The 27,335-nt window shown below is 37.1% G+C and overlaps 1 long non-coding RNA gene across 1 annotated transcript in view; it reads right to left on the bottom strand.

Moving 5' to 3' along the window:
• Nucleotides 1-27,335, bottom strand: part of LOC148131508 (uncharacterized) — a 165,067-nt gene that overhangs the window by 76,644 nt on the left and 61,088 nt on the right. The window contains exon 2 of the long non-coding RNA XR_015748382.1: nt 3,621-3,778. This is a non-coding gene — a long non-coding RNA (uncharacterized LOC148131508). The remainder of the gene's footprint in view (nt 1-3,620; nt 3,779-27,335) is intronic.

Raw genomic sequence — 27,335 nt, 5'->3', positions numbered from 1 at the left:
CTTCCAAGAAGTCTTCAGTGAAAATCTAGGCAAGTACAAGGGGTCCCCTATCTCTTTTAATCTCTGCCCTGATATCGCGCCCATTCGCCTAAAACCACATCGAGTCCCTTTTGCTCTCAAACCAAAAATTGACGAGCAACTGGACAAACTAATTGCACAAGGCGTGTTAGAACCCATTGATCACGCCCGATGGGAGACCCCAATTGTAACTCCCATAAAGCCTGACGGATCTTTGAGAATCTGTGGGGATTACAAGGCCACCCTCAACTACGCATTACAGCAGAGCACCTATCCGGTACCCGTGGTCCAGCATCTCCTTCACTCACTTGGGGGTGGCAGAATATTCGCAAAGCTTGACCTAGCCCAAGCTTATCAACAGTTGCCAGTAGATGCTGAAACCGCCAAAGCCCAAACCATAGTTACGCACAGTTACGCGCGTTCAAATGTAACAGACTCCAGTTTGGAGTAAGCGTAGCACCAGGCATCTTCCAAAGTCTGATGGAAAGGTTGTTCCAGGACATTAAAGGGGTTGTGCCCTACTTCGATGACGTGTTAATAGCCGCCCAACAAGGAACCAGTTAGAAAAACGACTGAGAACAGTCCTACAAAAGTTCCAAGACGCTGGCCTCAAGGTAAAGAAGGAAAAGTGCCAGTTATGCACTGAAAGGGTTGAATTTCTTGGTTACCTCCTTGACAAACAAGGAATTCACCCTACAGAAAAGAAATTGGCTGCCATCAAAAATGCCCCGAGACCACAAAACAAAACAGACCTTCAAGACTTCCTGGGACTCATTAACTTTTATAACATTTTCCTACCCCAGAAGGCGACCGTCGCTGAACCCCTTCATAGACTCCTCGATAAAAAGGCTTCCTGGATTTGGGGACGACGGGAGGAACTTGCCTTTCAACAAGTAAAGGACCTTTTAACTTCGGATGCAGTGCTCATCCAATATAATGAAACACTTCCATTAACTGTGACTTGTGACGCCTCACCTTTCGGGGTGGGAGCCATCCTGAGCCACGTCCTACCAAACGGTACTGAGGCGCCTATTGCATTTTTTTCAAGAACTTTGTCAAAAACAGAAAGGAACTATAGTCACCTAGACAAGGAAGCCCTCGCTATCGTATCTGCAATCAAAAGGTTCCACGAGTATGTGTATGGGAGATCATTTTCCATCATCACAGATCATAAACCATTACTTGGCATCTTGGCAGGTGACAAACCTACTCCACATATTCTATCCCCTAGAATGACACGATGGTCGGAGTTCCTAGCCGTCTACGACTACCAATTGAGGCATCGCCCGGGGAAAACCATTCCCCACGCAGACGCTTTGAGCCGCTCTCCATTGCCAGAACTCCAAGATGACCCAGCTCCCACATTATCAACACTACAAATTGAGACACTTCCCTCACCTCCACTAACAGCTCAAGACATCGCATTGGAAACCAAAAAAGACTCTTGCTTGGCACGAGTTCTTGGATGGGTGGAGAGGGGATGGCCAGAAATCGAACCCAACGAAACCTTTAAACCCTTCAAGAACAGACAAACAGAACTCTTCTCACAAAAAGGGTGCATGTTGTGGGGAGACCAAGTGGTCATACCCGCAAAACTACAAAAAAAAGTTCTACAATTACTGCACGATGGGCACCCGGGCATCGTACGTATGAAAGCGCTGGCGAGGAGCTACGCCTGGTGGCAAGGTATGGACAAACAAATTGAAACCTGGGTCGCCACCTGTAGCAAATGCCAAGAGACACGCTCGGCCCCACTGAAAGCCTCACCAGCCGAATGGGAAACGCCCAGGGGTCCCTGGTCGCGCATCCATATCGATTTTGCAGGACCTACAAAAGGGCATATTTTCCTAATAACAGTAGACGCATACTCTAACTGGCTCGAGGTTAACAAAATGAAGACTACCACCACAGATGCAGTCATCAAGAAATTGAACAGACTTTTTGCAACGCACGGGTTACCAGATGTCCTGGTATCCGACAATGGCCCTCAATTTACCGCCTTAGCCTTTGAACAATACTTAGCAGACCGTGGCATATGACACGCATTGACATCACCGGCTCACCTGGCGGCAAATGGTAGAGCTGAACGAATGGTTCAGTTCACAAAAAGAACTCTACAAAAAATGGAACAAGGAAACATCCACGATAAAGTCACCAGGATGCTCCTTCTCCAGCATATTACACCAAACAGTACGACCAACAAAAGCCCAGCTGAACTTCTGATGGCCAGAAAACTCAGATCGCCTCTAGACCGCATACACCCTGCATACACCCAGGAAAAACCCCTGGGCTCCAGCAGTAAACACCGCGCCTTTAAGGTAGGAGACCCTGTATTTGCAAAGAACTTTTCAGGTGACCCATTGTGGATCCCTGCCAAAATAACTCAAATTACAGGCCCCCGCTCCTACCGGCTAGAAACCACAGATGGGAGAATGTGGAAACGCCACATCGACCAGCTGCAATCCAGGCTGACCACATCTCCCATCAGTGACCCCAACCACGAAACCAGAGGGGGAAGGGAAACCGGGGGTTCTGAAATTGAACCAACATCTGGCATAGAAGAACTAACCCCACGATCACCACATCAAAGCCTACAATACTCACCAGCTGATGAAGAGCCTTGGCAATTGATCGTCTCACCTAGTAGCAGCAACCGAGCAGGTTCAGCGAACCCTGAGAGCCCAAGCGGTAGCAACAAAGGAGGCGTGTCAATCATCCCGAGGTCACCTGAAGGGAATCACAGCTACAGAACCGGCTCACCGTTCCAGGCAATTCCGGCGAGCAGCCCATCGGAAGCCGAGACCGAGCAAAGACATTTCGAACAGCGCAAGTCAGGTAGACAGGTGCGAAGACCCGCCTACCTGCGAGACTACATAACCCCACCCCTTAGACGGAACCTAGAGGGGAGGGGTGTTCCGGATTAGCAGGCTTGAAAGCCTGCAAAGCGGATTGGTCCGCTAACAGCGGGTCGTGATTGGTCGCTCCAGACTGATCCGATTGGCTAGTAAACGGGCTGCCGCGATTGGGCAAACCAAGCGCGGCAAGCTCAAATCACTGTCATTGGCCGTTTAGCCGCAGCCAGCTCTATAAAAGGGGCTGCTGCGGCTAGGATATTTCGCTCAGATCGGAAGTCACTAATAAAGAGCTGTAGTTACTTTCTGAGTCTCGTCTCCGTTCTTGGACCCATCCTTCCAGACTTAACAAAAAAACCTTTAGACTTTTGTCTAACTAAGTTCTAAGATGAAGGCATTCATTTGGAAATGAGGAATATTAATAATAATTAAGTGAGTCTATGAATAGAAGTGCTAATAACCATTAAATAAATCAGAAGATAATGTTGCTGCATTTTAAATCACCAAACCAAATACAATCCTTTAAAAGATTTGCAAAAGATAAGTTTGATCATTTTCTGAACTACAACAGTAGTTCAGGTAGTTGAAAAGTTTTTTTAAAAGGTCTTTCTCAATCAAAACATGAATGAAAACCAAAGAGAAAATCTATTCTTTCAAGAATGTTAACTCTATTAAATTGTATCCAAATTTATACCCAGAACAGAAGCATTGGAATGACTGGTGTGGTGGCCTAGTGGTGAAAATGCTTACCTCCCACTTGGAAGTTTGAGAGTTCAGTCCTAGGTAGCAGTAGATGTTTCTCTCTGTTAGAGCACAAAGAAAAAAAATCTGCTGCAATCTCCATGTAGACATCAGGATAGGCATCTGTCCAGTAAACGCTCAGCTCCATCCAGTCAACCCACTCTATGCTGAATTAAGGGATTACAGGGTTGTAAAAAAGTGAGTTAGCAGAAGCATTGAAATGAATTTTTAATATACTCTAATAGTTTCTTATGTACCAAACTTTCAATGTTTATCCAGCCCATGGGAGATTGCCACAAATTGATAAAATAATGAGCCTCACCTTGTGATCTCAGATTTTTCTAGCTATGTATTTTAGTTATTTTTCTGCCTTCCTTTCTCTTAATCTTTCACATCCCACCTCCAGTCCCTATTGTCTATTAATAAAGGGTATAGAGAGTTGAAAGAACTGCAGTTGCTTTGTTCTTTCCAGATCAAACCCAGAAGATTGGCAGATCTCAATGCAAATCTAAATAAGACCAGATGGGAAAGGCAGATACCATGCAACAAAGCCGAGCCAGTATTATGTGGCTATTTCTTACTATTGATCTGCTGTTACTTCCAAAAGCTCTCATTCTTTGGCTGATTCACCGTCTTTCAAACTATCCATCGAGATAGTGGCAAAGATCTGGGAACAGAACCATTCCTTGCTGTAGCAATAAGTCTGTTTACTTTCAAGGAAGAAATGGAATATTCTGATAATAAGAAAACTAAGAAATTACCCCTGGTAAGGAAATGAATTAGATAACCCAAGAGAATTTTCTTTCTGATGCCTATAATTCTGTAATTACAAAGAGCCAGAGCTTCTCAATGCCCACGTGGAGGGGTTAATTAGACATTCAGATTGAGATCATGGTATATCAGCAAATGCTAATTCCTCTTCATCAGGACATACAGTAATGTACCCTCTTATTTTTAGCCTGAAGTGGCTATTTTTCCCACAAAGATATAAAAATTACATATTCCCTCAATATGTGGCAATTTGTAATACTCTGAGGGTCTTTGGATCCTATTAAAAAATCACAAGTACTATGCTTGCATTAGTTCTGGTCTGACATGAGTAGCTATTGATTTAATGGAAGATATAGAAGTTATCTTCTTGCTATTTTGTACGTTGTTTTGTCAGAAGGCCTCAGAACCACTCCAGCATTGATTGGGAACTATTGGGATACACCAAAGACCAAGGAAAGAATAAAGAATATAGAGTTAGTTAATTATTTTTTAACTAGGATAGAAGTTACGCAAGGCAATACTTAACCCATAATTAAAATGTGAACATAGCATATTATAGATGTACATTCACAAGTAACTCATATCAAGTTCAGAAAGACTGCATCCTGGGGACAAGAATACAGATTGCAAATTAGCATAGAGAGAACTAGATCACTCCTTAAAAGATAATGGAGTCTGTGCCCAATTGATACAATTGATTATCTATTATAATGTTCAGACTATACAGACACTTTGGCAAATAACAGCTCTGTTTGCTCAGATTCTCAGAAAAGGCATTGTTATAAGCATAGAGCATATCCATATTTTCAAATAATAAAATAAAATGAAACAAAATTTCTATAATAAAATTTATAGAGGGCAAAAGTGGGCATCACTGTCTTCTACTTGTATCTACCGCACTGCAAATGTCCTTTCCTGCTCCAATAGAAAGTAATATTATACAACTTGAGCAGGGGTGGGATTCTACTGGTTTGCACCTATTCGCTAGAACCGGTTGTTAACATTCTAAGCAGTTCGGAGAACCAGTTGTTAGAAGAAATTATTGGCCTAATCCTGTAAGGAAGGCAGGAAGGAAACATTCTGGTGTTGCTTACAGAAACTGCCTCTCCGTTAACCCTTATTACATTCTTGGCAGGACTAGACTTCCTGTCTCCGGAGCTTCTCTGGAGTTTTTTTTCTTCCTTTCCTTTTTCTTCCTTTGCTTGTGTGGAGTGACGATTCAAAGTTACAATGGCACTGAAAAAAGGGACTTATGACCATTTTTCACACTTACAACTGTTGCAGCATCCCCACAGTCACGAGAGGCCAGGCAAGGAGAAGCGTGCCTCAATGTAAGTGATGTTGAGTTTGCCACGCCCAGCCAGTAACATGACCACCAATCCACGTCCACCCAGTCACATGATCACCAAACCACGCCCACCAGCTAAGCCATGCCCACAGAACCGGTTGTTAAAATATTTGAATTCCACCCTTGAACTTGAGCCAGTTAAAGTGTTCTTGTCCAGTTTGCTTACTACATCGCATTTTCTTTCAGAAAACTTTTGCACCTTGACTATCTATTGCATGGGGGCAGGAATTTCACTTAATCATTTTCCAAGTTTTGCCCCAATTAGATCTACTAGCAGAAATATGTTTTCAGAAAAGTATCTAAGCTACCTATTTTTTTGATTACAGGTATGTGTGCATGAGTGTGTGTGTATATATTTGTATATTTACACACATCCATTCATCTAGAGGACTATTTCATATTTTCCAGCAAGGCACTTAGTTTCATCTAAGCACCAAGTAATACCAATGTAGGAAAGAGGGTGAATGTCCTATTTCAGGTTTCAAGTTCACACACAAACACACACAGACACACAGAGAGAAAGAGAGAGAGAAAGAGAATCAGTTGCTATGTGAGAATGGCAATTTACTGAAAGCTAAGTAGACAAGTTGCAGACAAGAAAAGAAACATAAATCAAAACAGATGGGGGAAAGCTTTCCTGAGTAGTTTTCCTTTCAACAGGAACACATGGAGGAGAAGTCAAAATTCAGTCGACAGAGCCAGTTTTGTCAGCCAGATCAAAGTTCAGAGTGTCTTTATACAAGTGGAATTCACAGAAACAATGCACCAGGAAATTATGGACTGTGCTGAAATGAGTAAATTGACATTTGAAATTAAAGAACAAGAAGATAAACAATTTTATATGATACGGGATTTGTTTTATCAATGGTTGGACAAAAAGACATGGTAATGTAATAGACTAGGCAATTCTGTGATAGAAATTTAATAGACTGATATAAAACATAATATAGATATATATAACCATTGGCTGAAAGTATAACATGAATTTTAAGATAAAATTTGGAATATCTCATATAAAATGATGGAATAAATAGTTTAGTCATGGATGATTAAGCATATGTTAGTTTGACAATGTGAAAATTGATATGAACTGTGAGTAATGACTACAAAAGGATAGCCCAAAAGATTCATAACCAACTGACACACTGTATGTATATAAAATCAAAGATGGTTTTATGTTTTTATGTTTTGTATGTGTATGTTTGTTTTAAAAAAATAAATAAAAACTCTTTAAAAAAATAAAGAAACAATGCACCAGGGCAGGAGATCAAACTATTAATCCCAACAGAGAAACATGGGTTAGGATTAAATTTTAAATCAAGTTGCAGCCAGCTATCTTCATTCAAGTTAAAAGTTACTTGTTTGTCAAGAAATCGCACTGAGCATCTTTGTTCTGTTGTCCAAGAGCTTGGTGGCAATACCTAATTATCTAATTATCTGAATGACCCAGCTGTTCTGAAGGTGCCCACAGATTATTCCAAGCTTGGTATTTCCTGAGTTGATATTCTACTGGTTCAGCTGCAGCAACTTTTACAGAGTCTATGTCCTATACCACGGGTCCTCAAACTTGGCAATTTTAAGACTTGTAGATTTCAACTCCCAGAATTCCACAGCTAGCCAGGCTGGCTGGGCAATTCTGGGAGTTGAAATCCACAAGTCTTAAAGTCGCCGAGTTTGGAGATCCCTGTCCTGTACTGATAGGAAGGAATGTAACAAATGTGTCCAAATTCAGAAAAAAAAATCTTAAACCATCTTAGAAGTGAGCCAACAACCACACAAGATAGAAACAACTTAAACTACTGTACAGTTATATTCTCAGATTGGGAAGAAAAGACTCTGTTATGCCATTATATTATGTTCATAATTAGACCATGATGTCCAGATAAGTACCATATATGCATGGCAGATTATACTAAATTATTGTATTAAGTAAAAATTGAAGGATCATTTTTTTAAAAAGTACTTAAGTCAGATCACTTGTAAGTCCCAGTTTACACTATGGATAAGATTCCTAGAATATTGCCAAAATGTAAAATGTAAATCAGATAATATAATGAAATATAATCTATTACAGGTCTTTACAAGATTTCTTGTATATTATATACTATATGACAATGCCATGTCATTACAATTCATTTTGGAATTGCCTAGTCCCCACTATTATCAACATTTCTATTTGACATAAATGAAGCCATTAAATATTTGAGTCTATTCATTGGCTCATGTCTAGGTATCCCTGGCACATAGAAGCATTTTTGTTCCGTTCATTGGAAGGAACTCTCCTGCGCATAGTCGCTTTTATTTAGATTATTTCACCTGTTCAACCCAGTTAATGAGATAGTCCTGAGTAAAAGAAAAATCTAAATATACCTTGGTATTTCTGCAATTTTAATCATCAACTTGATTATGGCATTGTATCTTGACTTTTTAGTCCCTGGAAAGTAATCAAGTACTAGAGTAGTGGTCACTAACCTTTTTGGGCTTCCATGCCGAAAATTGCACGTGCGCTTGTGCGCATGCTCTCACATGCCAGCACCAGAAGGCAATGTGCCCTGCCCCCCTATGCATGTGCGTACAACACCCTCCCACACCTGCTTACCTGCACTGCACATGTGTGTGCCTCCCAGCTGATTTTTGGCTTCCTGGGGGTTCGAGGGAAGCCTCTGCAACCTTTGGAAGCCAAAAAAACTGACCTGTTTCATCACTTTCGGTATTAAGTTTGGCTGGGGTTCACATGCCCGCACAAATGGCTCTGCATGGCACCTGTGGCACGCATGCCATAGGTTCACCATCATGGTACTAGAGCATCAAAATCTTCCATGTCTGAAATAGTGATTGATTGATTGACTGATTTATTGATTATGTGCCATCAAAAAATTGTCAATTTTCAGAAACCACATAGGTAGATTTTCTCCATGACAATTGATCTCTAACTTGGTCTTTCTGAACTTCCAATGGTGCCCTCATAGCCACTGTAACAGAATCCATCCACCTTGCTGCTGGCCTTCCCCTTCTCTTTCCGAGTATCTCCCTCAACATTAGAGCTTTCCCCAGAAAATTAGGTCTTTACCAGTGGTGGGATTCAAATATCTTTACTACCATTTCTGTGGGCGTGGCTTGGTGGGCGTGGCAAGGGAAGGATACTGTAAAATCTCCAGTCAGGGGTGGCATTTGCTGGTTCTCCGAACTACTCAAAATTTCCTCTACCAGTTCTCCAGAACTGGTCAGAACTGGCTGAATACCACCTCTGGTCTTTACATAATGTGTCCAAAATAGGATAATTTGAGCCTGATCATTTGTGCCTTAAATGAAAATCTCAGTTTACTTTTTGATGATAGATTTGTTTGTTTTCAGAAGTCCAACATCACACTTCAAAAATATCTATTCTATATGTTCTCTCCTGGTTTTTCAAAGTCTTAACTTTTGCTTCCATGGAGTGTCACAGGGAATACCATAGATTGCACAATTCTAATCTTTGCATGCATAGACACATCATAGCATTTGAATATATTTCAAGTGCTAGTCTGCAGCATATTTCTTGACTGACTGTTTCTTTACTTAATCCTAAAAGGTAGAACCTCTTTATTTGGGGGGCAGAGGGCCTCTTGGTGGTGCATGGTGGTGCAGTGGTTGGAAGGCAGTACTGCAGGGCAACTCTGCCCACAGCCAGGATTTTGATCATGACCAGCTCAAGGTTGACTCAGCTTTCTGTACTTCTGACTTAGATAAAATGAAGATTCAGATTGTTGGGGGTAATATGTTGACATTGTAACTGTTCAGAGAATACTGTAAAGCATTATGGAACGGTATATAAGTCTAAGTGCTATTGTTGTTATTCTCCTAAGAGAAAGGAAAATGTGAGGAAAGAAACTCAAAATAACCATGTTTTGTTTTATTCATTTGTATGCCATGGTATAAAATGGGATAGAGAGAAACTCTGTATGAGAAATGGGGGAAATAATTACTGTTCTCAGTGGGGGGAAAGAGATGCAAGGTTCTTCTAGAAATATTAGCCAATCTCCCATTCTATTTCATCATAAACAACTGCCAGCTTTCAAAATAATTGTCTGATGAATTAACTTTCATAAAAACATATTAGTTTAGAAATCTGTATTCATTTTCTCTCTGTAACAATTCTTAGTGTTCTTAATATTTACTTATTTCACATGCCTTGTTCTTTCTGTCAAGAACTCATAACAATGTATACAATGCTCAGGAGACACCAAAACCAGACAGTGAATACAGTACAGACTTATTTAACTACAGAAGTGGCATTTGGTTATGTTTCAGTCCAGACTATTGTCTAGAAAGATTATTTCTAACACTGTTGGAAATATTAAAAAAGAAAATAATAAACTTTGTCCCTCCACTGTAGCTATTTTCACCTATCACAGAGCTTATCTCTGTATCCAAGCCATGCAAATAACTCTCCTACATCTTGTATAATGACACTGCATTCCATGCATCTAGAAAGCATTTTCAAGGGCAGGTATAAAGTCCAAGAGTTCTCCTTCAATGAGAATCTTGCATTATCAAGGAACTTTCGATGGCATCCACCTTAGGACATGAGCAAGTTCATATCGGAGCATCCTTCAAGTGCCCTGGCCCCAAACCATTTAGTACTTGACAGATTGGACATGGTACTTTGTAGATTTCTTGGCTGGTCCATCTAATGTCATACTAGATCAAACCAAGAAACTAAGAGGTGAGGTGCCAAGGGAGGAAAGGAGGGAGAGTCACTAAGCCCCCTAAGGCTTTAAAATATTTGTTTTCTTTGCCTTTAATTGAAGATTTGGTTGTAAATGCTGATCCGCTACTTGGCTCACTGAAATATTGGATTGTTTTGCCTCAAATAGGATTTCACTTGGAACTGGCTTATTCTAAATTTACTGCTTAAATATAAAGGATGGCATGGTATTTATAGCATAATTCATCTTGGGAAGCAAGTTGGATTAAGCATTGTTAACAAACATATTAAATATAGATAAATGAAATTATTATAATGTTCTGCAGCTGATGCCAAACTGATACCTTTCAAATGTATTACTTTTCACCACCCAAAATCTTAATCAATATCCAAGTCAATTCTGTATTTTTAAAAAAGCTCAGTATTTAATGTTATATCTTTACTTCTTTTATACAATTTGCATAATACATTAATGCCGACCATTGTAGTTATAAAGTTTATAAAAAAAACATGCTTTCTATCACAAAAACTATAGCAGGAAATGGATAAAAGTTGGTTTTTCAAACACCTCCTTACATAATACTGGACAGAATTCATAAACATTACGCCAATCAGAAAAAATGCATTAACTATCCTTGAGAATAAAAAATATTATTATTGCTAGCTGATGTTTCTAAATTTATCATTCTTTACAAAGGCATGCTGGCATCTAAATTATATTAAGTCAACAACAGATGAGAAATCCTATTTATAAACTGATTTATATCTCTAGCTCAAGAAATCATTCCAGACTTGTGACCTCATTCAAACATTTTTCTTATGTATTTATATGATTTATGTCAAACTTTTCTCCCTATAGTTGGTCGACCCTATGTGAACTGCAAAATTTAGAAAACCATTAGGGAACAAATCACAAGATGGTTAAATAGTAATGAAACTAATGCTTAAATATACTGAGATAGGCTTTCATGGCTGGTTGGGCAGTGCTGGGCTTCAGGGTTTAGTGCAGTGGTGGGATTCAAATTTTTGTACTACCGGTTCTGTGGGTATGGCTTGGTGGGCGTGGCAGGGGAAGGATACTGTAAAATCTCCAGTCAGAGGTGGTATTTGCCGGTTCCCCAAACTACTCAAAATTTCCACTACCGGTTCTCCAGAACTGGTCAGAACCTGCTGAATACTACCTCTGGTTTAGTGGTTGTGGTCTAGATAACATATTTCTTGATGCTTCACTGGAAACTATGGCTGGCATTTTCAGGCCAATTTGCCTCTGAAGATGCCAGTCACAGTAGCAGCAAAATGTCAGGAAATTTCTTCTCCAGACCATAGACACTAATCCCAACATGCCTAAATCTTATGCATTAGAATTGGTAGAATCAGTTCTTTTCTGACTACTAGTAGTAGAAAAGATCAGTGCTTCTATGGAGACTTCCATAGCATGAAGTTTCAACTAGAAGGGAATCATCAACAGAAGCTTCTATTTGCTATATCCAAAAGCCTTTTATTTCCCTGGCAGGCATAGACCTTTACTTTCTCAGGCTGAAGCTTATAGAACAATCTTTTTTTCTACTTGAAACAAGAGAAAGTAAAATGTATAAGAAAATGTAATTTCCCCAGATATGTCATTGTTCGCACATATAACACTAGTTGGAATAGGTCAGCTTTAAATGGGAATATTCATCTTGCTAGCCCATTTAGAATTCCTTTTAAATAGAAGACTTCAGCCCACTTGTTTTTTCATATTCCAAAAATCTTGATGCTTAACATTTCTATGATTTGAAAAGAAAGAATCATACTGGAAACATATAAGTATGCAATTTGTTTATGGATTTGTTGAATGTGAAACGATCTATCAGTGAGCTTTTAATTTTTTGTTCACTTCATTTGTTTAGATATTACCTCACACCTTTGGCATCTATAATTTTTTTAAAAAATAAATAAATCAATTGCATATCCATCAAAGATAAATTTTCAGGTAAGAATGTATAAAAATAAGATGAAAATTAAATAATGTAAACCCTAACCATAAATAAAAATAAGTAGAAAGCTAAAACAGTTCTCTCTATTGTTCTGTCTTTAGTCTTATATAGAAGAGAAACTCTTACAACTCACCAAGCTGAAATTCTAAACATCCAATATGTAATCAATAATTCTTTACACTGTATTCGGATATCATGTACTGTAGATTTGGTCCAGATGAGTAAATATGGTCTGCAGTGCAAGGCTTAACTCCACCTTCACTACCGCAGATGCTAGCATCTTTGTTATCCTATGCTGGTTATGCTAAGCATACTCTCTGTTCATTTTCAACTGTATAATAGAAAACCAGTAATATTTGTGTTAATTTCAAAATTCTATGCAAGAAAAGTTTCAACTTCTGGTAAGAATTACCTGTCCTGAAAGCCAACTGTTTGGGAAAGTTATCAGAAGGGAAGCCTATCCCCACTGTATCTGGCACATCTTCTCCTTTAAAACAGCTTCAGGGCCAATTTCTTAGGTAGTAGCAAGAGCACTTAGACTTATATATTGCTTCACAGTGCTTTATAGTCTCTCTAAGCAGTTTACAGAGTCAGCATATTGGCTCCTCATTTTAGGAAGGATGGAAGGCTGAGTCAACCTTGAGTCTGTTGAGATTTGAACTGGCAAATTGCAAGCAGCCGGCAGTCAGCAGAAATATCCTGCGGTACTGCATTCTAACCACCGTGCCACCGCAGCTCAGTAGCCCTGACAATCCTGAAAGAGTTTACATATAAGGCTCTGCCTCCAAGCTACCATGACTGGGAATGGTTAGGAGAAAAGGAAGCATGTCTGATGGCCACTTCTTCCCTGCCATTACTGCTGTCACATGAGGGCCTCCCCCAAATTCTCAGCACTTGTGAAGTGAGCAAGGGGGTGGCTGATGTAGCAGATGAGGAAGTACTGTAGTAGGCTTAGTGACTCTCCCTCCTTTCCTACCTTGGCACCTCACCTCTTAGTTTCTTGGTTTGATCTAGTATGAGAAAGATTAGCCCGCAAGAAACTTGCTATTGCCCAGGGTACGCCCATTTGTGAGTTGAGCAAATTAACTGAATTAGAAGATGGAGGCAAGAACTAATGGAGCAAGGAATGATCCCAGGAGAGAATATGGTTGAGGGATCTGATCTCTCCCATGTTACTTGGAGGACACTGAATAGGTTGAGGGTGGGAGTGAGTAAGTGTAAGACCAATATGCTTTAAGTGGGGATTGGTGGTGAATAAGAACATGCTGTGTGAATGTGAAGAGACACAGAGTCCAGCCCAGTGGTGGTATTCAGCAGGTTCTGACCAGTTCTGGAGAACCGGTAGCAGAAATTTTGAGTAGTTCAGAGAACTAGCAAATACCACCTCTGACTGGAGATTTTACAGTATCCTTCCCCTGCCACGCCCACCAAGCCACGCCCACAGAACCAGTAGTAAAAAAAATTGAATCCAACCTCTGGTCCAGCCCATTTGTTAATTACTACCAGTAGAATGCACCGAAAGTGATTTGTTTCTGTCCAACAATAGCCAATTGGAAGATTAAGGTTTGATCTGAACACGAAATAAAATAAACCTCACCTCTTCATCTCCTATCAGAGTATATGATAGAGACAGGTGTGTGAATAACCCTGGGAGTATGATGGGAAGATGTAAGCCAAATATTTTACAACCTTAAATATGTCTGGCAGATTTTCTTTTAAGAGGCCATCAGCTTTCAAATGGTGTTCTTTCTGTCTGGTATAAACAAGTGGCTACGTCATTTACTTATTGATATTCTGAGGCATTCTGTTAGTTAAATTACACTGGCACTTAAGCCAAAGAAAACAAGCTTTAATATCAGAAAGGAAACAAGGAAACATTAAATTCCTTTGAACTGAAAGGAAGGAATTTTTAAAAAATAAACAAGGAAGAGATGCATGACAAACATAATATAATGATTAAAATATATGCTAACACATATATTTCATGCAAATTATTTAAAAATATCTGTCAGAAAATATTTGTAATATATAAACATTTGCACAACTTTTCCCTGTAATTAAAAATAAATAAATAAGGTGAGTATTATGTTTGCTATTAAGAAGCTAAAATTATTCTGAATAATGCTCATCCTGTAGGATATGGATTTGCAAATGTCTTCTAATAAATTTTGGTTGATTAATAAGATTTAAATGATTGTGTTCTCTTTATATTTTCAAATCCTAACAACCACCTTTGTTTTTATTCTTAATGTTTTTGTTATAAAAGTATGCATCCGTAGGATCTGACTGTTTTATACAAGATTATATAATTAGTATACATCATTTTTAACCTGGGATTTGCAGGGGTGGGCATTGTGGGATCGCAACACCAAAATGGCAATATTTCAGCTGTTTTAAATAGGATGGATTTGCCCACCTTTAACACCCCCAAATTACACAAAAAAGGATCTCTAACAGTGATACTGAGGTCTTCAAACATAGCCCAGTTCTGATATAATATTAGCTTACAAAACACATTTAGTGAATTCATGCATCATCACATTAATCCGAGGCTTGGTAAGCTTTGATTTATTGAAAACAATGCATTAAATCATAAATCATGGTTTACAAATCATGACAGTATACATAGCACCTCAGGCTAAAACTAAGGAAACAGGTATCAAATGGATGAGTGAATCAAGTCAAATTTTACAACAGCTCAACTCACATAGTCAAACCCCTGTGCCCCCCCCCCCCGTCCTCTGCTTTAGTAATGTGTAAACCCAGCCACTGTTATATGCAAACCCTAATTTATAAATAGTAACTGTTTTCCACACATGGCATTGCACCGTGGTGGCGCAATGGTTAGAATGCAGTATTACAAGCTAACTGAGCTCACTGCCAGGAGTTAGATCCTAACTGGTTCAAGGTTGATTCAAGCCTTCCATTCTTCTGAGGTTGATAAAATGAGGACCCAGATTGTTGGGGAAAATATGCTGACTCTGTAAACCTCTTCGAGAGAGCTGGAAAGCACTGTGAAGCACTATATAAGTCTAAGTGCTATTACTATTGCTATGTACACAAAACAAAGGGTCCTTTTTCTTTTCTATACATTTTTGACTAACTGGAACAATTCCTTATGCCTCCCCTTTTCTTTCTGGTCAGGTAGCAGAATGTGTTCTCTGCACCCCACCCAGTTAAATCAAGCCTTTTTGTATTGCAAGTACATCCATGATTAATGGTTGTCACAAGTATGCGACCTGTAATATTACTATTCTCTGAGAAAAATTATGCTGATGACATTGTACACTAAAACATGAGGTGGGAAGCAAGTGAATTTGATAACATTTATTACAGCTAGTAAAAAGAACACCAATTTTAGCAATTAAAGATTATATCATGTTTTTCTTTGTATGTTGGCTTGATTTTCTTGTGTTTGTTTTCCACCTTCAGGTATTTTCACAATACAATTTGACAAAATAGATCACAGCATGTTTCATTCAGTCATGGAAATCAGAAAGAACATTAAGAGTTTTAGAATTTAGAGTTCCTGTTTACTAGTTTGTTCAATACTGAATATATTGCAAAGTGTAGACTAAAGTTGTTCAAACTTGGCAACTTTAAGATGTGTAGACTTCAATTCCTAGAAATCCCAGTCTGCCATGAAGTTATTTTGAGAAACACTGCTCTAGACATTCTGAGTTTCAAATTATTGTACAACTGTAGTCAATCACCATTTCTCCTTAACTTCCTTCATATAGTATTGTATACTACTTTCAATTCCTTGGCATTTTGGACTTAATCTTGCACTTCCTTTTCTGCTCATAACAACATTTGAGATGTGATTATCAAACATGAGTCCATCTTTGTGCCTGAAGCTTCAGCCTCCTGATGCAGAATGGGAAGAAGGCCTTACTTGATTTATAATGAACCCTTGAAATAATGAATAATCCTGTTAGAGCCAGTTCTAGAATAATGGAAATTTTTGCATTATTTGGGATTTTGTTTAATCTGATTCTGGCCAGATCTGATGTTCCATTCTGTCACTGACTAACTCATGAAGAACATGGGTTTTTATCACTGTCCCCTTCTACAATAACTTAAAGACCATCAATTAGGAACATGTTCCTTATGGAAATTAGTGACCTGGATTGGCGGTTGCTTGCCCAATGAAGTTGTAAAATCATTATCTCCCTTTAAATTTGTACAACCTAAAAGAATTAAATGAATGCTATCATGGGTCATGATTTATGCATTTTATTTTATTTAGTATTATTTTAATGTTTGCCTTAAAGTAAACATTGACTCTAGGCAACTTCCTGGAAAAGTCCCTTCAATTTTCTCAGAAATATTGCAAAAATGGTTTGCCATTTCCTCCTTCCTAGGGTTGAGAGAGAGTGCCTGACCCAAGGTCACCCAACTGGTTTTGTGTCAAGATGGGAACTCAAGGATTCCCAGTTTCTAGCCTGATGCACCAAATACACCAACTGGCTCTCTCATGCATTTTAACTGCTTTAAAACTCTATGCAGAAATATTTGTTAAACATCATAATATTAAATAATCTTTGAATGATTACATTTTTACAATAAACACTTGAAAGCTTTATTTAATATTTTCATGCCCTCATGACTCGTTGTGCCCGAATACAGGTTTCTTAAACATTCATTCTACTCAATATAAAGTCAAGGTTACCAAAATTACCTTCCACAATTTAATTACAGAATAAAGCAAGTTACAAAGAATTTGTTAACAATTTGCATTTTTCTTCTTATTGTACTCTCCATGTTTTATTAAACTGAAAGTCCTTTTGTGTACTTCAAAATATATTGTATTTTCTCAACTCATTTAAAATCACTGGAGCATTTTATTGTGCTGATATTTTCATAAAAATTACAAACAACACAGTTTAACTATATTCAAATTAAACCCCTCTGTGCCCCCACTACCCAATAGATAGTTGAAATTTATAAAAAGAAAAGAAAACAAGTTATATTCATAATTTGTGCCTGACACTTCTAATATTCTTTGAATAAATAATATGTTAAAGTGGATGTTTAGAAAGTTTTATAATGTATCAAAATATAAAAAAATATGGAGCAAATTTTCTTTTGTTCAAGCAAAAACAAGAAACCTAGAAAAATATGTTTTGTATTATTCTGTTGATAACTCTGGTATTTATCCTGAATCAGGTTTGCAATACATCCATTCATAAGCTGTAACCTTTTATTTCTGAAGTTTTTAAAACATTCCATATGTGGAATGATGCGTTATTCAACATTGTAGCAACAATTTGTATTAAAATGTCGTTCTTGTTCTCAAATATACATTTCTGTGGGCGTTAACATAGCTATTTCTTTATAGATTTCAATTTATTTCATTTTTTTTAACTGAAGGATTTTTCCAAAGGCATTCAAATGATCCCAATACCTTTATTTATTCATCTTCCCATCTAATGCATAACTTGTTATGGGATCAAGAGATCAACAATCCAGCACATTCTAACTGGAATGTTACCCTGAAAATGATTGTCCCAGCATTTGTAGAAATATAAAAATAAAAGCAAAATGCACTCCAATCTCTCTATTCATTGGGGCAATTCTGGCTGACTTGACCAATGACAAGAAATTATGGAATTGTAGCCTCAAAAAATTTGGGGATATCAAATTGGTTAATCCTACATTCCAATTTCCACTAAGGCAAACCAAAGGCTTTCGAACAATCTTCTTTTAAACAGGGTGTGAGTTCTTTAAGTTAAATTATTTATGTAGAAAAATTCAGGAAAAAGCCGGTATTGCACTTCATTATCAGATAAATATACAGTAAGAAATTACCATACGATTACAACTAAAAACATGAACTACAGATACAATCACAGCAAATTATCATGCATTTACAACACGAAACTATATAAAGGAGAGAGATATAATCAGAGAAGAAAGCACAAGTGATAGTTAATCTAAAAGCAATTAACTTCGCCTTAAAAGAATAGAAAGCCCATTTTCAGAGCTTTAAAATCAACAGCAACAATGTTATTTTTAATTTGGCACATATATATCACTTCCTTATCAAATTAAACTGAATTGTGATTGCCACTCATGAGGAACTAAATTCACTGCTCTGCTTGTTGCAAATAAGTCACAACTAGTTACAGACAACTTACAAACAATACATTTACGGTTTTACAATTTGTTCTATCCGTACTTTTTAACAATGTTTATCTTATATTACAGGCATACAAACTACTAAGGCTACTGGCTAATTGTAGACAAAATTTCAGTAAGGCTTTCATTGAAGGATTTATAATATGATAGAATCACATTAGGAATAAAAAATGAGAAGCTGCAAAATATATCATGGTTCAGAACTAGCAGATCTAGTCTGGGCTATAGGTCTCCAATACCTTCAAAGAAATACTACAGAATTTTGTGTCAGAAGATAACAGAAGAGGAAAAGATAGGTGAGGATGATTGTACCAACTCTACTGAATTAGCATATGGTAGGGTGTGCCACCTAATGAGAAGGAAGGATGTGGGGAGTCCTCCTTGATCTCTTAACAACCATTGTCATCTATGTCATCAACCATGATACCCTTCTGGTCCACCTCAAGGAGGTGGGAATGGGGTCATTCTTTCTCTTAGGTAACTTTTAATATGGGTTAATATGATATATGAGTTAATATGAAGATATCTAGCCTTAGATCACTGCTATGAAGAATGGGTTATATTTCCACTCTCTCTCAACCTTTTCAAAATCTATATGAAGCTGCTGGGTAAGATCATCCATTGGCACAGAATTAAGTACTGATGATACTCAATCGTGCAAGTCTGCCCCTGATCAAATATGATTCAGTGCTTTTCTAATGCCTAAAGGCTTTGCTTTAACTTGAGCAAGACTATTGGATGTGGAGTAAATGTTACATAAAAATGTATATATTTAGTTCTGGATCAGGACTGGACACAATTCAGAGTCCTTCAAATTCATGCATTTATGACTCAAATCCTATGTTTCCCCTGGGCCCCACATTCTCCTTGATCCTTTGGAACATACTTCTCCCTGTGTTTTGACTGGCCTTCAACCCTATCAGCCTTTTGAAGACCTGGTTTTTCTCCCAGGCATTGGGTCAGGATGGTAACTGAGTCCATTCTGTTGGGACAGTGAGAATCTGTTCTGTCCCACTTTAGATTTCTACATGTTCCAGATATTACATTATTTTTTGTTGATTTTTGACTATTTTAATTTTTTATTCCACTGAAAGTAAATCATGAACTAGGCAGCCTTACAAATGCCTAAAAACATAGAAATTATTAATAAATCATTTAAATGATATTTAATAATCAGTCAAAGTATAACAATTACACAGAAAAATAGATTAAAAGGGACAGTATCACCCTATTCGGAGATTCTCTGTAAAAAAGAAAATCATATTATGGTACATAATAAGCCAGTGATTCTATTTACCCACTCCTGACATCAGGAATATTTCTGAATCTTCTAAGATTGCCGAGAATTGCATTTGCATTGATCCAGTATTGACACTACATCTTCTCTGTTTTCATGATGTTGCTGGCCTTCTGAGCTCTACTGCAGCTGAACCAATTGATTTCCAGCTCAACTGTGACTCACGAGCTATAAAAACAGCTCTGCAGCATAATGCTGAAGCTGCAAACTAGACAGCTTTCCAAAGACAAGAACTCTGAACTCATCTCATCTCCTGGCTCCCTTCTCCATGCTGACACCTGGATACTATGGTGATTAGCCATGATTTCACCTTCTTTTTATAACTGAGTGATGGGAGTGGTCCTCTCTGCAAAAATAATAACTGTGAGCAAACATGGGGATGTTGGGTAAAAATCAGATATCATGCCTCCCTACTGGTTAGCTGGAGAGAGTGCTGTTCAATTCATTAAGAGTACTGCATAATAACAATGTAGTTATGGTTGAATAGATATCAGATCTGTGACAACACTTAAACCTGAAACTTGCCAATTCTTCCTACATGGACCTAGAAATGGGGAAAATGTACTTCTGTAAAGCCTTTGACAAAATGCTAGATTAAATAGTGATTAGTAAGTTGGTCTGGATAGCATATTTAATGACTACATAGCTGTGTCCAAAATTGTACTCCTCAATGGTTACTGAGAAATTGGAAAAAGTGTACTGAATGTGGTGTCACAAAGATCAATATTTAGTTCTCTATGCTTCCATACAAAATTATCTGTAGGAAGTGATCAAGAGGATGTTTATCATGTTGGCAGATGAGAGAAAATTGAACAGAATAGTTTATACTCCTGGTGATAGCAATAAAATTCAAACTAGAATTGATAGGTTAGAAAAACGGGTTGAAACTTAACGTGAAAAAATTACCAAAGACCAGTGCAAAGTTCTTTATATTACAGTGGGAAACAAAAATAAAATCCAGGTATGGATTTTATGGATAGTAGTAATTATGAAAAAGTTCTGGGAATAGTACTTGATTGCAAACTGAGTATGAGTCAACAGAGTAATGGCAAAATATAATTTTAGGGTGTATCAGTAGCCACCTAGTTTTTAAACAGGAACTAATTGTTCTACTTTATTCTCTTTTGATCAGACCCAAACTGGCTCCCTTTCTGGGCACCATAAAGATCTGGAGAACCTGCTGAAACTATCAAATAATTTCTTAAAACTGGACAATTATCTTAAATATGGACCTGACTTTCAAGTTCCATGGTGGCAGTACTCTTTGATGGTTTTTGACTATTATATCACCTTTAATTAAAATGATGGTAGTTATAGATGTTAGGATAGTACAAAACTGTTTTATTTAAAAGCCCACTTTCCAAGACAGATTCCTTTCTGTCAGTTTTATGTCTTTTTTTTAATTAAACTTCCTGACTATACATTAACTGGTTCATTTTTCTTTCTTTTCACAGCAAAAAATCTTTATTAATTCATAGCAGGGGCTCTTAGCAGAAATTGTTGTTTCTTAAGCTTCTTGGAATTGTCATGTGATTTTGGGTAACCATTGAAAGTATAATCACATAAATGAATTATAAATAATAGGGCTGTGAATGCATGCTTTGAAAATGATTTGGAATAAGTGCTTTGGACCACTCACAAGCAAGCACTTCTCTGCTATTCATTAACACAGCTGGGTTTTCCCGACTTCTGCATGACACAGGAAAAAAGTGGCAGTGCTTCAAAAAAAAATCCCCTTTAACACGACTCTTAAAGCAAAGTCGGCATATATTTAAATTAGCCTGAAGAAGACAATGACAAGGCTGAATCACAGTTTCGTTATAAGTGATACACAGATGCCTTAATCAAAGCATTTAATTATAAAGTAATTCAAATTACTCAAAAACTTTATTTTTATTCTGGTCTAATTCCCAGCAACTCTGGGCAGTTCACAGATAAAGACATGAATTAAAACAAAACAATGATAAAAACAAAGAACAAAAGATGGCACAAACCAAACAACAGCCAGAGCATACCCACTTTACACAGAAGTGGGCTTCAACCAACTTTACCAAAGGACTAGGCAAAGAGCCAGGTTTTCAAGGCTCTCCAAAATAGCAGCAGAGGAAGGGGACATCCTGATCTCACTCATTCCAAAGACAGGCACAGGCACAATGCTTCTAAAGTCTCAATGGATGGCAGTATTTAATCAAAGGAAACCAAAATGCACCAGCCTTGATAAATCAAATTATCCAGGCAGGCAGATATTATGAAATGCAAGTAGTTCCTTAAATAATTTGTGCTTTGTAGATAATAACCAGCATCTTGAACTACACCTGAAGCAAACTAGAAAGAAACCAGGGCAGGTCATAAAGTACAGGTGTTACACAGGTGAGTCATATCCAACAGGTGTTACACAGGTGAGTCAAGTCCAACATTGCCAGATTGCTGCATTTTGGACACGTTGAAGTTGTAGGTAATCTTCTATGTATAATGTGTTGTACTAGTCAAGCTACAAGGTGACCAGGGCATGAGTGATGGTTTGAAGGACTCCCAATCTAGGAGAGGATGAAACTGGCACACTAAATAAAGCTGTGCAAAGGCCTTTCTGGTCATAACTGCCATTGGCTCATAAAGTAGGGTACAGTAGTAGCTGTGAGTCCACAAAGATACTCAGATTGCATATTACATGCATTTACAATCCCTAAAACAATCCTATCAAGTAATATTCAGATGACCAGGGTGAACTGAAGGCCAGGGTGAACTGAAGATGGCTGGCTTGCCAAAGACTATCTACTGTGTTTGTGGTATACAGTTCATCTTGTATAGTTCCTATACTCCAAAAATGGTTGATATAAATAAGAACAAATGAATTGAAAAACATTGAGCTGCACCATTGTGGTTGTTGTGGATTAAAAATCTCTTATTTTAAGGGCATTTAAGCATTTTTCTAGACTACATGTAGTACTGAAATGAGCCAAACAACAAGTCCCAGAGATGCTTCAACTCTGGAGATCCGATATTTTGTGTCCTAGTCAAAATATACAATAATTTGTTTTATTCAACACCTAAGCAGAATTTATTCTTACAGAAATATAGAAATCCCTAGAAACATAGATCCCTAAGGCCAACTGCTGTAACTTTCCTCATCATATCTGAATGTGTTCAAGTTATTATTACAGAAAGTCCATTCATGGATGTTTGGTTAAGAGTGCTTTTGAAAATACTTATGGTTATGGTTAGTTGAAATTGAAGGGAGAAAGGAAAAAGTTTCTTCACTGCTATATTTTGTGGATACTGGAATTAATTCTAACTTCAATCTTCAAAAATCTTCTTCAATCAGATTTTTTTCCCCTATAGCATTTGTATTATCCTTCAAAGTGAGGCTGGAGCTGTCATCAAAGCTCCATAAACATTTTGCCTCCACAAGGACTAAAGACCATCTGTGCCATTTATTGAAGTACACTTGCTTCCTGCTGACATCAGTTGATTTTTAGCAATCTTAAGATCTAACACTTAACATTTCTTCTTGTCTTCTCCCAAAGAGTCTGACATGCTTCATCAATGATGATTTCCACCACTTAAAATTCCACCTTGACATATTTAAATTTTTAATATTTAAGCCAGAGCTTGGCAGATTTTTTGTGGAATCTCTGTATTTAATTTGAATTTCTGAGGTCTACTAATCAGAGGTAGGCAGTAATTAGGGTAGGGTCAGTTAGTATGGTTAATTATTTACTATATATCTTCTGAGTTATACAGCATACTAGAACTTTTAAAGATAGCAGTAAAGTTAGCGAAAGGCCAGTGGAGTATATTAATTAAAATGTTCATCTTTAACTGGGGAGACTCAGACAAATGTATTCGATAACTTTGGGTCCTCCATCAGTTCTTCAGATTTCTGGGCTTATTTTGTTTTAAGTTTTAGAGTGTAGACATTGTAGCATACCTATTGAACTGCCAAGATGAGAGACAGACATATTGTAAATGTAAAGAATAAATAAACAAATAAATAAATTCCCTATCAAAATGACCTGTCTCGTGGATTTTTTTGTTATAGGGAAAGGCATAGGAAAATGGTGTTAGTCAATATCTAATTGGTTTTGTTTTCACACTGGGATCTATCTTTGGGTAAACAATTTATATTGATAAATTACATTTATTTTAAAAAATATTTATTCCTTAACATGTTTTACAGAAAGGAATATAAAAAGTGTGTAGATATATAAAAAAACAGGAAAAAAATACAAAGAAACAGGAAAGAAATACATGGAAACCTACAAAAACAAACAAACAAACTAAAATAGATAAGGGTGAAATTATCAATATATGTCACAGTAACCAAATGTCAAATAGAAATCTATTTTAAAAACAAACAATTGTCAAACATTTTGAAATATATTAAATTCAGTGCCTTATATAAGTATATTAAGTCATTTTGATTAGTACAATTACATTTTTTTAAAGTTACAAATTTCTGGAGTCTTTAGTATGAGGAATATTTCCAATTTCTCCAATTCCTGAAAATAATTTTCTTCACCTCAGACCCCATAAAGCCAGAACTTTTCAAAGTTCCAATCAAATTCCAAAATTACAAGAAATACATTAGTAACATCTTTAACCCTAGAAAAATTATCCATAAATCTATTTATCTACATTAAAATGTTATTCCAAAAGAATGTTAGTGATTCACAAGACCAAATCATACAATAAAAGACCCTTCAATTTTTTTACATCTCCAAAAATCGAATATCCCTCCTTTCAAATACATTATCTGAGGTGTCCAGTAATTGCATGTCACCAGTCTTTGACAATCTGGATGTGTTGGGCAGGATATGCAAACCCAACACCTGTGGATGCCACTAGATTGGGAAAACTAACCCAAAGCCTTTATTAAGCTTTCCACTCTGTGTTCATTTTCATAGGATTTGATGATCACCATTAATCCTCTTTTCCATATGAAATCTGTGGATAAATACATATGTAATCTACTCATGCTAGTCCTCAAGTTTGGCAGAGACATAGTGATAATTCCACAAATTGAGAGATCATCATAGTTATGAATTCTCCAGGTTGTTTCCAACTCACCATAGCCAACTTGCAATAGGACAACTCTGCAAATTTAGCAACAATTCAATCATCTAAAAATTATTATTCAGTAGATCAAAACACAAACTGAAAGGGGGAAGCAAATTTCTCCCTAACATCATAGTTCCACTGTTACTTTCACCAGTTTTATATGCTTGTAAAGAATGCTCACAAAAGTAGCACCGAAGGGTAAAATTCCACAAAATTTGCACACTGCTCTTATAAAAAGAATTTCCCAGACTGAGAAGTATAATCTTGTTTATGCTGTGTTACATTTCTATCTGACATTATCCATCTGAAAATTCAATGGATTTGTGCATTCTCCTGTTTTAGAAACAACTGAATTTATTTGTGAAAATATAAAGCACCAATTCCTTATTCTTCATAACATGCCTACTTCTGACACATCCATTAGTGTTTATTGAAAGTGAAATTATAAACAAGAGGAGAGTTACTTCTTTCCTTATTTACCTAACATCCCTGCAGGGGATTTTTAAAACCTCATAGCCCTAGAATTAATTTTATCACAATCTGAATGTTACAAGTTGAGTCTGACATCCTGATGTAACACCAAGCAAATGGGAGATCAGGAGAATGTCCCAGTCTTTAAAAAAATCTCCTTTAAATAAAGAACAAAAAGCAGAAAGATACAAAGAGAACGGTATAATAAATAAACATATTCTCTCAAACATTATATTCCCAAAGCCTTGGAGGCTCTGACTGACTTCATCTGAAACGTGCATTGCATTGCATAAACAAGGATCTTGGTAGACAGCAAATCAAGAAAAATAAGAAAAGAGAAAAATCCAATTTTTTACAAAAAACAATTTTCCCTACATCAGAAATTCATTTCAATATATAAAAAAGAAAACTCAGGAAAACATGTTTAATTACTTTCAATGGAATTTAGTGTAGCACACATTTAGACAGCTCCAGAATTCTAGAGGCTACCTGGATAATGGGTCAATGCTTAGGGTTTTTATAACAACCTTCCCTAATCTGGTGTCCTCCAATGATTTGGACACCAACTCCGTTATTCCAAGCCCATCTAATACATGGAGAGGTATTAGAGAGCTTCCAGAAGAAGAATCTAGAGCTTGTCATATAAATTAGGGAATACTCAATGTGAATCTGATTTTTTTGCTTTCCTGGTCACAAGGGTTACTGGAGCAGCATTTAAATGCCAACCCACTAAGCATTCTCATTCAAGATTGCCAATTGCCAAGATTCAAAATTGCCAATGGACCACTTGAGTTCTTAGAATTACTGTCTGAACCTTCTTGAAGTGATTATGTGCTCAGTGTCATTACTCCCTGTTTCTCTATCTTTGTTCTCAAAGCTTGACCTCCACCATGCTAGTTGAAAATTCCCAGTATGCCAGGTAGGAGAAAAAAGGGACACATGGACAGCTATGATATTACTGTAAATCCTGCTAAATTCTTTGTTTGACTGAGGCTATGCAACTCCCAGCATTTTTGTGGCCAACAGAGCAGCTCTATGAGACTTCCAAAGTGATGGTGGTGATGGGTTTTCAGGCAAAGGAAATTTTAGAATGTTTCAAAGAGAAAACAAGAGGCATAAGGCACCCATTCCACCTTAAAAGTCCATCATTTTCTGTTGGTTTGAACTTTGAACTTTCCAAATTATATTAAATATAGCTCAAGTTAGAGATAGCTATTTAGGTTGGTCCTAATTAACATAACTATTTTAGTAATTTGCTAGGAAATAGCACAGAATCAGTGAAACTTACACCCCAAAATGCAACTACAGAATTATCATATTATTTGGGGAAATATGTTATTGAAAATAAGTGATAAAAGTTGGGTTTTCTTGGCTTGGATTCCTTATTCTATATTTCTGATGCAGATTTGAGAATTTGTCTCTGAAATCATGAAATCAGCAAGATTTATTCTCAAATCTGCATCAGAAATACAGAATAAGGAATCCAAGCCAAGAAAAGCCAACTTTTATAACTTCAAAGAATAAGGGAAAACGAAGTCTTTGCACAAGGGAAGATTTTGTGTTTAAATGAAACAGTGGTCTTTAAAGCTTCAAAAATAAGCAGACCTATATTAACAGGTAGCAATAAACATGGGCATTTAATGAAATTCATTAAAACATCCTTCTTTTCCAGCCTGAAGAATATCAGGTGGAGAAACTCAAGTGTGTGCCATCATCCTTCAAGGCTGAAACTTAAATTATGCAGATGTGGTAATTGATGACTCTTCTTAGGCCCTGTTTGCACAATATACTTAACCTAATCTATTCTCTTTACCCATTTTTTCACAACAATCACACTAATTGAGTCAAAATCTGCAATTATTGGAATTCATAATCATAATTCATAATCCCTCTAGATTCCCACCAGTCTTACCATGATAACTTATGAGCATATGAGCAGGAGGATACTAGAAAATATTAGATGATATCACTGGCT

Source organism: Notechis scutatus, chromosome 3 (assembly GCF_049901735.1).
Source record: "Notechis scutatus isolate UNSWTSFEM ecotype Mainland chromosome 3, rNotScu1.2, whole genome shotgun sequence".
Classification (NCBI taxonomy): Eukaryota; Metazoa; Chordata; class Lepidosauria; order Squamata; family Elapidae; genus Notechis; species Notechis scutatus.
This window is presented reverse-complemented; position numbering and strand designations above follow the sequence as displayed.